Here is an 11,394-nt window from a genome sequence, read left to right on the forward strand (position 1 = left end):
GAGGTAAGCGCTGCCTGGAGCCTGCACCCCAACCCCCTCCCGCATCTCAACCCCCTGCCCAGCCCTGATACCCTCCTGCCCTCCAAACCCCACAGTTCCAGCCTGGAGCACCCTCCTACACCCCAAACTCCTCATACCCAGCCCCACCCCAGAGCCTGCACCCTCAGCTAGAGCCCTCACTCCAGCTGCACCCCAGCCCCCTGCCTTGGCCCTGATCTTTCTCTCGCCCTCTGAACCCCTCATTTCTGGCCCCACTCCAGAACCTGCATCCCCAGCCCAGAGCCTATACTCCCTCACACATCAGCCAACCCTCTGCCTCAGCTCTGAGCCCCCTCCAGCCCCCCTCCAATAGCCCTCAGCTCCACCCCCCAGCTGAGAGCCGCCTCCTGCAATGCAAACCCCTCATCCCCAGCCCCACCCCAGAGCCCACACCCCCATCTGGAGCCCTCACCCCCTCCTGCATCCCAACCCACTGCTTCAGCCCAGACCCCCCTCCCACACCCTGAACTCCTCATTTCTGGACCCACCCCGGAGTCCTCACCCTTTCCCACACACCAATCCCCAGAGCCAGTGAAAAGGAGCAAGTGAGTGAGGGTGGAGAGAGTGAGCAACAGAGGGAGTTGGGGATGGAGTTGGCAGGGGCGGGGTCTCAGAGAAGGGCAGAGCCTTGGAGGAAGGGGTGGGGCAAGGGTGTTCAGTTTTGTGCAAGTAGAAAGTTAGCAACCCTAATTGCATTTTTAGTGAAATGTCTATTGAATTTTATGTATCATTATATAACAATGTGACATATTTTAAAAAAGTCTTGTTAAAAAAGGATTGACCATTTAAAAGGCCAAGTTAAAGAAGAGTCCTGCATATGAGAGTTCTGAACTGTATAAAAGAAACTAACGGAGACATTTAAATAGTTAAACAAGGTACAACTAATAGTCCTAGTTGTACCTTGTTTAACTATTTAAATGTCTCCACTGAGATTTTCAAAGTGAACTAGAGGGTTTACCCCCAAAACTCCAATTGAAATTAATAGAAGTGGTTAAATCTCCTTATTGGCTTTGTAACGCTCAGCTCTCATTTTTATGTGGCTGAACTGTTCTTTTTCTGAACAGGACGTCTATATTTTACATATGAAATGTTTTTGACAGAAATACAGTGCAGATAACGTGAAACAGTTAAGAAGGAAATAAATAGTGAGCTGCAACTATGCACATTCAGAAGTAATTTGCAATAAATCTAGTGCTTTATTAAGCAGTAAAGATAGTGTTGATTCATGTTAATTTTTTTCAATACTGGTTTAAAACAAAGAACAAAGGGAACATGGACTAAAATGAAACCAAAGTAGATTAAAAATTACTTGTAGTGTTAGTGCTGAAAATAATAAAACAGGCACACGGGCCTAGTACGGTGCACTGTTGCAAAGCATAAAGAACAGAATCAGCAGTAAGCTGCTTGATGTTGCCCTCATGGACACAAGGTGATAAAAAAGGAATAAGCCATTTTTATAATACTTTAGGGCCCAATCCAGCATAAAATATATTGCGTTTTCTGGCTGTGCATATTGTGAGAGCTGATTTTTAGTGATTTCTGTGGTTTTATGTGCACTTCTGCTGTACAAAAAGCTGAACATATTTTTTGTTGGGTTAGACCATTAGGTAGCTATTTTTACTCTGAAAGGGTAGTAAAACTGACAAGTATACAGATTACTTGTGAAATCATTAATCATTAAGACAAAGACCAAGTTAAAAAAATTGTTTCAACTTTTCCAAAATCAAGAAACAAAGCTCTTAAAAATCTTATTGTTGTAAGGTCCATATACCAACTTCAACCAAACTATATCTGAGTGGGTATTAGAATCTTCAGATTAAAATACAATTTGGGTAGGCAAAATTAATGGTTAACAAATGACTCTGTTTGTGTGTGTGTTTAAAATGCAGTTATATAAGAATTCCATTTCAATTTAATATGAATGAATGTCCATGGTTATCAGTAACAAAAAATAGATTTTTAAATTAGTAGTATCATAATAGCAACAATGTTGTTTGTGTGTTTGTTTAAGAAAAATGGATTTTGTAAGTTTTGACTAATTCAGGTAAAAAGAATTAAATACTAATAAAATTATTTTGACCTAAACTAATCAAAACTTACAAAACCCACTTGCCTATCGAATAATCATACACACAAAAAACTATAGTGGCTATGACAATACTAATAAAATATAACAGTGTATTAATTATTCCCCCTTCAGCTTTCTGTAGGGGTTCCACGGGGCTCATGATCCCCTTCTCTTCTCCCTCTATGATTTTGTTTCTGAGTAATCTCATTCACAAACATTCATGAACTCATTCAGCTACCTTCTCCATATTGGTGCCTCACAGATCTACCTTTCTTCTCCTTTTGCACAAACTAAAATCTTGTTCTTTCTCTCAGATATCTTCTTCTGCATGTCAAACCATCAGCTTAAACTTAATATGGCCAAAACAGAATTTGTAATCTTTCCCCCCAATTCCTCCTTTCTCACTCACTGTAGACACCACCACCTTCATCCCTGTCACTCAGGCCTGTAAACTAACTGTCATTTTTGACTAAATTCTCTCTCTTGAGCCTCACATCCAGGCTGTGTCTAAATCTTACCAATTCTTTCTGTGTAGCATCTCTAGACGGTGACTTTTCCTCTCTACTTACACTGCTAAACCTCCCATCCAGGCTGTCATCATATCACATCCAGATTATTCCCACTGGCTTTCCAAAATCTCTTCTGTTCATATCCATTCAGCATGCTGCTGCAAAGATCATTTTCCTAGCTCATTACCTTAACCATGTCACCTCTTTCTTTGCAACACTCCACTTGAAACACTCTCCTTTCTCTATAGCATCAGATATAAGCTACTTGACACTACCTTAACAGCCCTTCATGGCCTAGCCCCACTCTATCATCTCTCATTTACTCTCAGGATATTGATTCCCACCACCAATCAGCCAATGATGCCAGCCTCCACCACCTACTGGTGGAGAAGAGCACTTTGTGGTTTCTCCCATGCCATCCTTCATGCTTGGAGGAGCTCCCCATATACATCCACAAAACTATCTTTTCCTCCTTCAGATCTCTTCTTAAAACTCTTCTGTCCTATGATGCCTACAAAACATTTGACTATAGTTATGGAGCAGGTGTGCTGAGTCTACTTTCTACCACTGCCAACGTATCCTCATTGTTTCCTTGTACTCTGCTGTCCATGATCCACCTATTGTCTCCTGTGTTATACTTAGATAGCAAGCTCCTTAGGGGTATGGAGTTTCTTTTTGTTCTGTTTGTACAGTGCCTGGCCCAATGGGATCCTGGTCCATAAATGGGGCTTCTAGGTACCACCACAACACAAAGAAATAATAATAAATAAATAAATAGTATGTTTAACTGTGAATTTCTTGGCTTTGTAATGCTCCATCTAGGGATAATTACAACATCATTATAATGTATTTTACTCAAAACGACTGATATGTGCTCTTATCTGCAACTCTATGTTAATATAGTTATTATGCAATAAAGCTTAGTCCCTACTCTCCCCCAGCATCTTGAAATGTATGGTCTTTCCCCTGAAGTATATATGCTGGGGGAACAAGATGTCCATGATTTCCATCTTCTCTGAGCTCCATCCAGCAGGAAAACCAGGGCAAGACATGATTGCTCACAGGTGGCTAATCTTGACAGATCCTGCTTTGCTTCCCTATCGGGCTCTGCAGTGTTCTACAACCCTTTCCCACTGTCTGGTATGCCACTCTCATGTACATCCAGACTGACCAACATTGTCAAATTAATTCTGGGAGGTTTGTGGTGGGATGGCGCATATAACACTAACCTCCCTGATGCTTCTCTGCTGGATGTACACAGCAACCATGGTCCTGGCTGGGAGCAGCAAGGAGATGTCCAATGCCACTTTGAAGCCTATCAACATCCCCCTCACTCATCCAGCTGCAGCAGACGAGGAGGGAGACAGACCAAATGGCCAGTGCATAAGCACATCTGGTGCTAGGAGCAGGACTAGCTGCATGGGCCAGGTGTGTGTGCTAACATATTCAGCAAACAGGGCACATAGCACATCCACTCCTCCATCCCAGCCGAAGAATAGACACCAAAGAAAGGGATTGGAGTGGCTGGGGCTGAGCAGGAGAGGAAGCATTGTTGTGGTGGGAGATAACATTATTAAATCAAGAGTCCAGAGTTTTTGCTTGTAAATGGGAGTCTCCCTGCCCTGCTATACCAGAAGAATTGGTCAATCTCTTGAAACTCCCCATTAGTTCTGCCCCTCACATGCTGATGTATGATGTCACATGCTAAGAGGTGGGGCCTTTGGAATACTTGCATGTGTTAGAACCACTGTGTTGGATCACACTGAAATCCCATGAGGCAGCGGGACCTCTGTTGGAATCAGCGGGCATGTGCTCCCATTGTGGGCAGGAACATTGATGCTCAGCCTAAACATCACAGAGGAGAAACCTGAAGGCTGGCGGTGGGAGCTGGAGCCATACCTCACAGTGATTCTAACTCAGGTTTGTTGCTACTCCCCTCCTTCCCTATCTCCTGTGCTTGCACTCCCACCAGAGCCCAGGCCCCAAAGAGCTTTATTTCCCATTTGTTAGGTTATGCCAGGTGGGGTCTCATAGGTGCAGGGGACGGGAATGGTCCCTGACTCTGGCACTTCCAGTGGCCCTTCTCTGAAAGATAGTAGAGCCTATACTGAGGAATATAACTAGGGTGACCAGATATCCCAATTTTATAGGGACAGTCTCGATATTCAGGGCTTTGTCTCATATAGGGCCTTGTTACCCCCCACCCTTAGTACCTATTTTTCACATTTGCGATCTGGTCACCCTAAATATAACATGAGCCTGGTCTGGCCTGGACCTTGGGATGGCCCTTTCTCCCCTGTGGTGATGAAGGGACTAGAGTTGGACGCTTAGGAAAAGGATTCAAGTTCCAGTCACACACAGCCAGGGGTGGCTCTAGGCATTTTGCCGCCCCAAGCACAGAGGGTCCGCTGGTCCCGCGGCTTCGGCAGATCTCCCGCAAGCATGCCTGCAGGAGGTCCGCTGAAGCCACGGGACCAGCAGACCCTCCGCAGGCAAGCCTGCGGGAGGTCCACCAAAGCCGCAGGACCAGTGGACCCTATGCAGGCAAGCTGCCGGACGTGCCCCGCCTGCCGCCCTAGCAGCGACCGGCAGAGCACCCCCCCATGGCTTGCCGCCCCAGGCACGCGCTTGGAGCGCTGGTGCCTGGAGCTGCCCCTGCACACAGCTCTCACTTTCTCCTCACCATTCAGGCTCCACCAAAGTCAGTGCACATACCCAAAAGTCCTGAGTCCTCTCTCCTATTTTCACCCCTTGCTCCAGGAAGAGCAGCTGTAGGAGTGATCAATTAACCCTCTCCACAGAATTGGAGGAGCTCAGGGTCAAGGCAGACATCCTGTTTCACCCCTTCCCCATAATATAGCTTTTGTCTAGGAATACACACACACTATATGTAGGTTTGGAAGTGTTAGGCCTGAATAAAAATATAGCAAACAAAACCAGGTATGCCAACCTAACCAAAGTCAGGCTAACACTTTTAATCAAACCTTGCTGGTGTTGCCTGTCTCTCTCGCGGTCAAACAACAAACTTTGCCGTCGGGGTTAAAGTCCCTAACAGAAGGATAAGATTTGTACTGGTAAATGTCAGCAAACGGTCGATTTCATTGTATGCATACAAACTCACAAAAATATTTCCATCAAAAATAATTGAAATTTACAGATAGGCAAAGTAAGAAAAATGCTGCTTGGTAACTTAGATTTTGGTTTAAGAATATTTACTTTGTATATTTTGACATATGATGGTGACAATTTGTGTTTTAACAGTTACAAAGCTTTAATTTTTTGAATTTCAGTATCTACTACCATTAAATAATTATTGTCTGACCCCCCCCCATAATTTCCCACAACTGAAAATGTAAAGAAAAAAATGCTGAAAAATAAACAATATTATCCATCAAAATTATAAAAAAAAAAATTAAATTCTGCCAAGCCTAACTATATATTCAATATAAGTTTAACACACACACACACAGTCTAAACAATAAGAATTATATGAAAAAGAAGTTTTGTTTTGGACTGTGAAGTTTGAGGTTGAAAGCAGATTATTTGCAAGCTATTTACAGGGGCAATATTCAATCAAAACAGCTACTATCAACCATAAAATACAGCATCGGCTATCTACCAAGGGTAATAACTCTTGCATATTATTGCTGGGAATTCCTTCAATGCCCAAACCATTTTCAGTTTGCAAGGCTGCTTAATTTGTTTGACATGGTGGGGAAGAATCTGCTGCTCAACCAAAAATATGTAGTTTTACCCCCCATTATCTCTGCACATAAAGAGTCGTGGAGCTTCAGGCTAGAATTAACACAAGATAGGCTATTATGATTGTAAGAGCATTTAGCAGCAGTCCCTGTTGATTTTGCAGTTTGTAATAATAAATATCTCCCACATAATCTCGCTCTCTTTTTTAAACTCGATGCCTTAAGGAGTTCTTGAAGCTTGTGATAAAATACTAACAGCATTCGCTATTTAGGTGATACCCTTGATTTCCATTTCTCCTTGGGCAAAGTCATTTAAAGACATAGTGTTTGCAAGTAAATGCCTTTAAAAATATAACTCTTGATTTTATAAGTGCCCTAAAGAAATATGATTTCCTACTGTACCTGGTTGCTAAAGCTAAACTAAATCTCCTTTTTCAGAACAATGGAGTACTTTAAAAAGGATTTTTCTTCTTTTTATGCTTTTAGAATGGAAGAAACTTGTAATCAAATTGAAGATTACAGAAAGTGCACTTTACAACTTGAAAGTTTCTCTTTCTTATTAATATTAAAAGAGGCAAGTATTAAAATGAACTACTTACACAGTGGACTGGGCAGTTAAACTGTTAATAAGGACTGCACTGTGCACATACCATAAACAATGAGAAAATATTATTTTTCACTAAGAAAAGCTATTGGCAGACTTTTGAAACCAAGGTCTCATTCCTGCAGAGGCTTATACACAAGTAACTCTATGCAATTGAATAGTCCAATGAGTTTATCAGAACTACTCACATGCATAAAGATTTGCAGAAGTGAGGCCCAAATGAACAGGGGAGTCATACATTAAAAAAAGACTAGATGACAGCTTGTTGTTCACAGACCACATTAACTGAAATATCTGTATTAAACTATCAAGGTATTTTTCATATTTGTCGTAAAGACCACTTTTTTACTCACTCGGAAGCTTTTCAAGTGAATTTAGTGGATCTCACACCAGTTTCTAATGGATACATGTCCACATTAGAGAAAACACCATCACAACTGTGTATAAAGAGAAGACTTCAGTCTCCACAGATGTCAAATCAGTAACTATCACAAGTATTGCATTCAATGAAAACAATTAAAAAAATATGCTTTTTTACCCAATATTTCCCCCTTCCATTCTGCTTTGTTATTATAAGGCTGCTAACGAATGCTGGACTTATGTCAGTGATTCCTTTTTAGAAAGAAAAAAAGGACAATTAAGCATTTATCACAAATACCTATAGTACACACGCATACACATATTATAAATTCCATTGAATTGCTAATAGAGATCAATAAAACAATCAAATTTCAAACTCAACAACCTTACCGTGTCTCTTTAAATTACTAAAACAATAATTTAAAATGCTATTTTTCAGATAAACCAAAATTAGTTTGAAATTCTATGTAATTTCCAAATAGATAAACTCCAGATTATTGGGCCCAACTCCCATCTCATACTGGTTTTACATTGCTGTTACTCCTGTGTGACACCAGTGAGAGTGAGAAAAGAATCAGGTCCTGTGATCCTAAGTATTTCTCTTTACAACTGAAGTTTACTTTTTAAGAATGGTTTAACATCTGAGTATTTGGTGACCCTAACGTTTGACTAAATATTTTCTTTCTTTGGTAGCTTTCGGTTCTTATGAGCTTTCACCAGTTCTTAGTTACTGTAAATTTCTTTTCTGGGAAGTTGTCCAATCTGTAAAATGAGAAGGTGATGAACTGCTCACAACACTATTTGAGTTCTTAGAAGACAGATGGGAGCCACTTCGCTTAATTTTAAGCAAAGTAGGGAAAGCTTTGAAACAATACCAAGCAAGCAGTAAATATTATGTTAGTGACAAGACTTTGGTATTTTTCTGTTAAATAAATTCAGTAATCTATCTTTTATCATCCTTTTCTTCCTCTCACAAATCTTCAACTCTCCCTGAGCCTTCCCTGATTTCTCTTCCGACATGGTGCTGACCCCGCCGTCTTCATCCTGGCACTCAAACATACCTACATTCTCCTCTCCAACTCCTTTCAATCCCCTAAACTTTAGCCCCTCTAAATGTGGGCCCCAGTTCAGCAAAGCACCTAAGCATGTGCTTAACTTTTTAGCCTAAGTACATTATTGAGCAAAAGCAGTCAAAAATAAGCACCTACTTAAGTGCTTTGCTGAACTGGGGTCTGACCACATATCACTGTCACTTCTGTCTCCCTTTCCTTTCTCTCTCCTGCTCCCATCCTGCCACTGTTTGTTATCACCAGTTATGAAGCCCTAACTAGCATTTGACCACGATCCAGCAAACATGCAAGTGCTTAACTGTATTACCGCTTGCAGTTAGACTACTCATGGTAGCAAATTAAGCACATACATAAATATGTGCAGGCTCAGTGACTTGGCCTGTAAGCTATTCGGGACAGGGACCATGTCCTTTTATTTCTTAACTTGACTCTTCAGGTACTGTATAAATAATACATAATATATTTATTTCACTCTCTAATCTTTTCTTTCATTCCACCTCCCCTGATTTTCTGTTTCCTCTTTCTCTACCTCTCTTATGTATGTGGGCAAGAAGCTTAAAATAGCCAGTGCAGAACCTATAGTATGAACAGAAAAAAACCTTGTGTTTGCCTCACGGTGCCCCATGTGGTCTCTCCTCTTCAGTCTGCCTCAGCTTGTTAGCTAAGGTTCACATCTCTCAGCTCGATCTATGTACCAATGCATATAGGGCTTCATCACAACAAGGGACTCAGCACTCTGGCCTTGATCCATCCAAGCACTTGAGCACACACTTAGCTACACACATGTGAGTGGTTTTACTGAAATCAATAGGAGAACTCATGTGTTTAAAATTAAGCATGAGCTTCAGTGCTTTGGTGGATCGGAGCAAAATACTCAGCATTTGGCAGAATAAAATCCTTTTAAGGTACAAGTCACTGTGATACGTAGATGCCTCTCTGGGAGGTACAGCTGGCTCAATGGCCAGCAAAATCTCTGCCTTTCATAGCCACTACCCTCTTTTTATAATAGGCTGATTCACAAGTGTTCTGTCTCAATTTAGCATGTGGACATTGCATCATCTTCCCAAACCTGTTTGGGTGACTCATTTTTACGTTGCACCCAACAAATAAGGAAAATAAACCATCTCTGCTTTCTCTTTTACTGAAACTCAGATATAGAGCCATCAGGTGGCTTCTTGCTCTCCGAGTGACTTTAAAGGTCACCTTCAATGGGCAAGGAGAGGGTGAAAGTATTCTTTTTGGTCTTTATGATTTATAAAGAAATCTTTAAAGTGTTTTGGGTTTGGGTTTTTTCCCCTCCTCCTGCTTTTTGTACATTATAAATTCATACCTTGTTTATGGTATAACAAGAAAATAAAAGGTGAGCTACAGAATGCGGAAGTAAATTTTAGTCAGATGGTTTAAAACTCTCATTTTTATTAATAAGTATTTAACTCAAATACCTCAAAAAGATGGGAGAAATGTTCTCTTTGTGTGAGAGTCAACATAATTACACCTTCATGTGACGGCTGAGAAAGCTTATGATCCAGTTCTGGGGTCTTCAAATAAGTCCTCCAGCATGGATAAAAAAAAAACCCAAAAACACAAAAACACAAGAATTTAGCATATAACTGTGTACACGGAAGAAGCTCTCTTACTATAAAGCACTGAATAAGCAGTTATCCCTTAATGTTAACCACATACTTAAGTGCTTTGTTGAACTGGGGCCTATATTTACAAAATGGAGCTGGTGTTTTAAAATCCATTATTTGTGTTCCTTATATCTAAATTCCATATGTGTGACCAAAGCATTTGACAACATACTACCATGTAGCCTTGTGGCCTGAATAAGCCAGTGGTTACCCATAGATACTTTAAACATTGCAGATACCTCAAGAATCTTAAAGCTTCTTTCTTCACCTTAGCACAGCAGGACAATAGGTCTATTGTGCCAAAGAAATAGAGTTTGCCTGCCTTTTTCCTTTAGTTAATTTGTTTAGTTTAAAAATACCCAGTGATAGAGATACACAGCTGCAGAGAACCCAACTGTGTAGACAGATGAATGTCAATAGAAAAAAAAGGAGAGAAAGTAGCTAGCTGGCTGTTGATGTATTAGAGAAATTTAAACACTGAATCCAAACAGGAAATGTGAATTTGAATCCAAATTATGAGCCCCCCCTAATCCTCGAGTGTTCAGAACCTAGGTATTGGTTTTACTCATTATAGTGATGTGAAAATTTGAAATCAAATTCTGTTTTTTCTTTCAGGCCCAATATACTGGTTAGTTATTTTTGTTGTCTCATAACCAGCATGCAAATACTGATAAACATTTAGTGGAAAAACTCCTGTATCTTTGCTTCCACTCTAAGTATTGGAAGGATATTAGCAGAGGTTGAGCAAGAAATTTGAAATGTGGACGTATACTGGATGATCCATTTTACCCCTCTCCTAGTATATCCCTAATTTTCCAAGGAGGTTATGACATTACATACAATCAAAACCCTAGTCTAGTGAAAGCTGTTAAAGATACCTTGTAGTGTATTAATAAAAGGCCATGTGAAGAACAATGAAAACTTGTCAGTTGTAAAAAAAATATTATTTCCAGGAAATTAAACATATTTCATAAAGTAAATAGCATGTCTGCCTTCATCCATGTGCATTGTTAGGATATGATTAAAATGTGAAGTTGCAATAGAAAAATTATTTCCATGCAAGGTTACACAGGTCTGGTTGATTAAGCTATTAGAAACAGAAAATTAGAAAATGAATTATAAATCTCTTTCAGCGCAAGTTTGGATCTAGTGATGGAATTCACTGCTGTATTATGATAATATGTTTCCTGTTTAGAAGCCTATGAAGAAACCACTATTTAAAAAAAAAAAAAGAGGAATGAAGGAATGCTATTATTCAGATCGGTAGCTCTGCAGCCTGTACAGTAGCTCCAAGATCTTTTACTTTTATGTTGCATATTGAGATGCTTGTCCTACATCATGAACTAGATTATTAAGAATTATGGATGTGAATTGATACTGAAAAACAAGAAAATTGTTACTAAGTACTCTAT

This window comes from Gopherus evgoodei, chromosome 1 (genome assembly GCF_007399415.2).
Source record: "Gopherus evgoodei ecotype Sinaloan lineage chromosome 1, rGopEvg1_v1.p, whole genome shotgun sequence".
In the NCBI taxonomy this organism is placed as follows: Eukaryota; Metazoa; Chordata; order Testudines; family Testudinidae; genus Gopherus; species Gopherus evgoodei.